The 6,575-nt window shown below is 38.4% G+C and overlaps 1 pseudogene; it reads left to right on the top strand.

Moving 5' to 3' along the window:
* LOC110309703 overlaps nucleotides 1-448 on the top strand; it is an 812-nt pseudogene extending 364 nt beyond the window's left edge.
* Nucleotides 449-6,575: the final 6,127 nt, after the last annotated feature.

Consider the following 6,575-nt stretch of genomic DNA (forward strand, 5'->3'; position numbering starts at 1 on the left):
AAGGGCAGGCATATGGGCATAGGGAAGAGGAAGGGCAGGCATATGGGCATAGGGAAGAGGAAGGGCAGGCATATGGGCATAGGGAAGAGGAAGGGTACTGCCAATGCTCGGATGCCCGAGAAGGTGACCTGGATGAGAAGGACGAGGATCCTGCGCCAGCTTCTCAGGAGATACCGGGAATCTAAGAAGACTGACCGCCATATGTATCACAGCCTGTACCTGAAGGTCAAAGGGAATGTGTTCAAAAACAAGCGGATTCTCATGGAGCACATCCACAAGCTGAAGGCAGACAAGGCCCACAAGAAGCTCCTGGCTGACCAGGCTGATGCTCGCAGGTCTAAGACCAAGGAAGCACGAAAGCGCTGGGAGGAACGCCTCAAGGCCAAGAAGGAAGAGATCATCAAGACTCTGTCCAAGGAGGAGGAGACCAAGAAATAAAGCTTCCCTCGTGTCTATACATAGTGACCTGGTTATGGCCTCATGTGGATCCATCTTTAAAATAAAACACACCTTTGTTCATTAAAAAAAAAAAAAGCAGGCTGAACAAACCTTGTGAAGCAAGCCAATGAGCAACACCCCCTTCATGGCCTCTGCATTGGCTCCTGCCTCCAGATTCCTGCCTTGCATTCTTGTCCTGAATTCCCTCAAAGATGAATAGTGCTGTGGAAGTATAAGCTAAATAAACTCACTTTTCCCCAACATGCTTTTTGGTCATGGTGTTTCATAACAGCAATAGAAACTCTAAGCCCATCCTCATAGTCTTTGGGAATTCTAATACTGTTTAGAAGTCCATGGTCCAAGCCTTATGGAAGACTGAAGGCAATCTACCAACTCCAAACTTCTTAAAGCTCAGACACCTTGAATACCCTCCTGTCTTTGAAAGAAAGAAAACCAAATTCAAGGTCCCAGACAGGCCGGCACAAAGGCTGTTAAGTCATTCCAGGAACTGACTGGCCATAAAGATAAGAGAGGCATGCAAGGACAATCTCTGGACAGGCCCAGTTGAGTAATGGGCCACCTGGTCTGGTCTCCTTCTGATATAGTTTGAGTTTAACCAGATGCTCTGCTGACATAGATAAGCACCCTCCCTCTAGAGTTACTGTTATCCTGACCCGCACATACTGCTTGCTGATGTTTAAACTGTCCAGTTGTGTGTAACTGCACCAATTTCCCCTATCCCCCATCTTTTTTCCTATATAAACCCCTAACTTTTGAGCCTCAGGGTCGATTCCTCTGTCTCCTGCATGAGACATGTGTCGGCCATCTTAACTTTAATCGTACAATGCAAGACAAGTTACATCTTCCCAAAATAAGATTCCACAAAGTAAATATTCATTGCAAAAGGGAAGAAGGGAACATAATCAAACTCAGCAGGGAAGACACTAATCTTGCACGTCTGTGTCTGGCAATTGGGGCTCATGATTCAATCATCTGGGCTCCAAAGGTCTTGGTTAGTGTCTTAGTTAGCTAGGACAAGGTTTAATTAAGGCTGACTTACAGGTTCAGAGCTTCAGTCCATTATCATCAAGGAACATGGTAGCATCCAGACAGGCAAGGTGCAGGAGGATCTGAGGATTCTACATCTTCATCTGAAGGTGGCTAGCAGAATACTAACTTCCAGGCAGCTAGTATGGGGGTCTTAAAGCCCACACTCACAGTGACAGCTCTACTCCGACAAGGCCACGCCTACTCCAACAGGGCCACACACTCTAAAAGTGCCACACCCGGGGCTGACCCTATAAAAGTATCACAGTTAGCCTTACCTCTCCAGTTCTGCTACTTGCTGAACTTTTTTTAGGCTCTTTTAGCTCTCCTTTAGGCTAGCTCCACCCAAGCCTGTAGCTTTCATCAGTGAAATTCATTTGCCTTTTCACAAGTTTGGTCCTGTTACCTACACTATCCTGTGGTCTTCACTCCTACTGAGATTTCACCTTTCAGACAATGGCCTCTCACAGCTTTCTTGCAGTAAGCTTAACCTTCCCACACATTACCTGGCTTTAGCTGCTCTCTAAAAAGATGGAGAAAGGTGACATGACCACCTACTCTTTCAGTTTCCACTCTTGCAGAACAAATGACACCTTGATAATGCTACCAACTTTGGCTGTCAGTGCACAATGTAGCCTCACCTGACTTGTGCCACTGCTGTATCTGCTTCTGTGTGCTGATCCTGAGGAAAGAGATTTCTAGGAAACTGTCTACAGGAAGCAGGAAACCATTTCAGTTTAAAATTTCTTCCTTCATTAATTTGCCTCTTCACAAGATAAAAGCTCTTGATAGGTGGGTTTTCACCATCAGACTCCATTCCTAATGTCTCAGTGCAGCACAGGAGGTCTCTTTTCAGCAATGCTGATCTCTTTAATAATTATAGAAGCTTTCTCAGAACAGCCAGAAATTTACTGATATATATGAATATATACCTATGCATATGTATATAAAAAGATGATGAGGATGATAGATAGATAGATAGATAGATAGATAGATAGATAGATAGATAGATAGATAGATAGATAGATAGATAGATAGATAGATGGACAGATGAATGAATAGATAGACCTATCTCTCTGTATACTAGTATATAGGTGTATACAGAGATAATCTATTGCTACAGATTCCTACAACAATGTTATCAATCCTTATAAAACTAGTTTTAGTGATCATGCTAACCTATTGAAATTGGCAAATTAGTGATCAAAATACCTAGATTAAAATACCATGCATTGCTACTATAGATATTCTCTTTTGAAACAGGAGTCTAATAGATAATGGAGAATTTGATGTGTACCTAGTACGTGGGCCATGCCTTTTCCCTCATTATCATCTACACATCTAGAGATTTTAGGAACCCAAAGAAAAACTAAAAAATGCCAAGTTGGTGGTGATGTATTAATGTTTTTCTTCTACTTAAGAAGGACTTTAATGACTTATATAAAAAAAATTATGGAGTAAGTTGGAACTAACCTATGATTCCACATCCTGACTCGTGGTTTTATGTACAATGTCTAAATTGGGAGAAGTCAGCGAGAACTTTGTTAGGACTATTACATAATTTTATAAGGTTAAAACATGAGACTTTAAAATGGGATGGAAGATGATGATGGACATTATTATTTTAAAATATGAAAACTTCATCAAAAATATAACTGAAAAGTAAGAGTCTACCAGACATGGTATAGAGATAAAAATAACAGGTAAGGAAATGAAGATGAAAATACATCATCACTCTGGGAGGAAGACACTAAGAGAGAATTTAGATAAGGCCTCTTTTCCCTTTTCCCTCTTAAAATATCCATGACATTTTTTGTCAAAGGGTAAAAAATCTACATTAACACCCAAAATGCTTGACAAGAATTTTGAATATATTTCATATTCTCCAAAAAAAAGTAGGCTCTGCATTACAAAATTAGAAAGAATTAAGTTGGAACCAGCTGCCAACCCAAGCCCAGAATCCTGCATCAGAAGGCACATAGGGTCAAGATACACAATTTGGAGGCTAGGACACTCATCACACCTAACACAGGTGCACAGAACTTTCCCAGTAAGAAGCTCCATGCTCTGCCAGTTCATATCTTTTTGTCTGAGACATTGAAGGGCAAATGTGCCAAGAGACCTGTATCCCAATAACAATGCTAATGCCAGAATAGCATTCTACAAAAAGATGGATGTGTTGACTCTCATTTCAAATACCAGTAGCTTTTCCCATGCTCCATATTGGAAAATATTTGGAAGGGGCTGGAGAGATGGCTTGGTGGATAAGAGTGCAGACAACTATATTTGGTTCCCAACACATATAAACAGCTTACAACAGCCCATAACTCCAGCACCAGAGAATAAAATGACTTCTTCTAGCATCCATGGACACCCACTGCAGTGGGCACACATATACATGCACTCACATATGCACATACACATAAATTTAAAAATAAATCTTTTTTTTTGAAGAAATACTTTGGAAGATAGAAATAATAAATTTCTTGTTTGGTAAAGACTTTAAACCTTAAGTTTCTGTGTAATATTAATCATATCTTTCTCCTTATGAGACAAATGGAAGCTATAACAATCAGAAGCCCCACCCAGTATCACTCAGCTCTGGAGCAGTGTGAAGAATAGTGATGTCTCTTCTAGATGCTCTTCTGTCTCCATTGTATTATCTTTGAAAGAATGTAATGTAAATGGCATCTTAACATCAGTAGTCCTTTGAAGCAACCTCCTTTTGCTTAAGATTTTCCCCTGTTGTTCTGCCTATCTTTAATTCATCCTTATCCTTTTTTTTTACTACTGATGAATATTTTGCTTCAGAAATGTTCCCTAATTTGCCTAATTCCCCTAATGTGCCTATTCCGTGATTTGAGTTATTTCTAGTTTAAATATTAAAAAGCTGAGAGTCTTATAACTCTTTAAACATAATAAATTATATGTTTTATTCTTACGAAATACACTAATACATCCAAAAATTTGCAAAAAAATAAATAATAATCTTAAAATATATAAACAAAATGAAAAAATACAGACTGTTTATTTGAGAGGAAGGGAAGGTGAAATTTCTTACATTTATCCTAGAGTTTTCAGGTGTGTCATTACATTACCAGTGTGAGATCTCCTCAAATTTTGTTTTATATATACATATATATGTGTGTGTGTATACATATGTATATATATATATATATATATATATATATATATATATATATATAATTATTTTTCTGGATGATCTTTCTCTTGGTGAGAGAAGGGATAGTCTCCCACTATCAGTGTGCCAATATGTGATTTAAGCTGTAGTAGTATTTCTTTTACTAACTTGGATGCCTTTTGTTTGGTGCATTGATGTTAAGAATTTCAATGCCTTTTGGTAAATTTTTCCTGTAATGAGTATGTAGAATTCTTCCCTATCTCTTCTGATTAGTTTAGGGTTGAAGTCTATTTTGTTATATATTAAAATGGCTACATCAGCTTGCCTCTTGGGTCCATTTGCTTGGAATATTTTTTTCCATCTTTTTGCCCTTAGATGATGTCTACCCTTGATGTTACGATGTGTTTTCTGTATGCAGCAGAAAGATGTATCTTGTTTTTTATCCCAATCTGTTAGTATGTGTCTTTTTTAACTGAGGAATTTATACTATTGATGTTGAAATTATCAATGAGCAGAGTTTGTTGATTCCTGTTATTTTGTTGTTATGATATGGGTGTTTTGTTTGTTTTGTCTTTCTTTTCTTTTGATTTGCTGGTCTGAGATTGTTAATTCCTTGTAGATTTTTTGTTTGTTGGATGGTTGGTGTTTGTTTTCTTTTTGTTATGTTTTTCTTATTTATTTGTTTTCTGTAAAACAGGGCTTGTAAATATACACTGCTTAAACTTAGTTTTATCACGGGATGTCTTTCTTTCTTCATCTATTCGGACTGAAAATTTTGCTGGGCATAGTAGTCTAAGCTGATATCTCTGGTCTCTTAGAGTTAAAAAAAAAAAAAGTTGGCCCTAATGGCTTTTAGAGTCTCCACTGAAAAGTCAGGCTTTATTCTCATAGGTCTGTCTTTATATCTAATTTAGTCTTTTTCCCTTGCAGTTGTTCATGTGCCATGGGAAATTTCTTTGTGGACCTGTCTATTTGGTGTTCTGCAGGCTTCATGTGCCATGATATGCACCTCCTTCTTTTGTTTAGAGACATTTTATCCTATTATTTTGTTGAACATATTTTCTATGCATTTGCCTTGGATTTCTTCTTCCTCTAATCCTATTATGCTTATATTTGATCTTCTCATGGTGTCCCAGATTTCCAGGATTCTTTATGCCTGGATTTTTTTTTTAGATTTAAATTTTTCTTTGAGCAAGGTATTCATTTCTTCTATACGGTCTTCATGCCAAAGAATTTCTCTTCCATCTCATGTATTCTGTTGCTGAGAAGTGTCCATTAGATACCAGTAAGAGCTCCTAATATTTTCTTTTTAAAAGATTTTTTATTAGATATTTTTTCATTTACATTTCAAATGCTATCCCAAAAGTCTCCTATACCCTTCCCCCACCCTGCTCCCCTACTCACTGACTCCTACTTCTTGTCCCTGGTGTTTCCCTGTACTGGGGCATATAAAGTTTACAAGACCAAGGGGCCTCTCTTCTCAATGATGGCTGACTAGGCCGTCTTCTGCTACATATGCAGCTAGAGACACGAGCTCTGGGGGTACTGATTAGTTCATAATGTTTTCCACCTATAGGGTTGCAGATCCCTTTAGCTCCTTGGGTACTTTCTCTAGCTCCTTGGGGGCCCTGTGTTCCATCGTATAAATGACTGTGGGCATCCACTTCTGTATTTGCAGGCATTGGCATGGCCTCACAAGAGACATCTATATCAGGGTCCTTTCAGCAAAATCTTTTTTTTTTTTTTTTTTTTTTGCCTCTTGAAAATTTGAATATTTTTTTTATATATTTTTATTACATATTTTCCTCAATTACATTTCCAATGCTATCCCAAAAGTCCCCCATAGCGCCCCGCACTTCCCTGCACACCCATTCCCATTCTTTTGGCCCTGGCATTCCCCTATATTGGGGCATATAAAGTTTGCAAGTCCAATGGGCCTCTCTTTCCA

This window comes from Mus caroli, chromosome 14 (assembly GCF_900094665.2).
Source record: "Mus caroli chromosome 14, CAROLI_EIJ_v1.1, whole genome shotgun sequence".
In the NCBI taxonomy this organism is placed as follows: domain Eukaryota; kingdom Metazoa; phylum Chordata; class Mammalia; order Rodentia; family Muridae; genus Mus; species Mus caroli.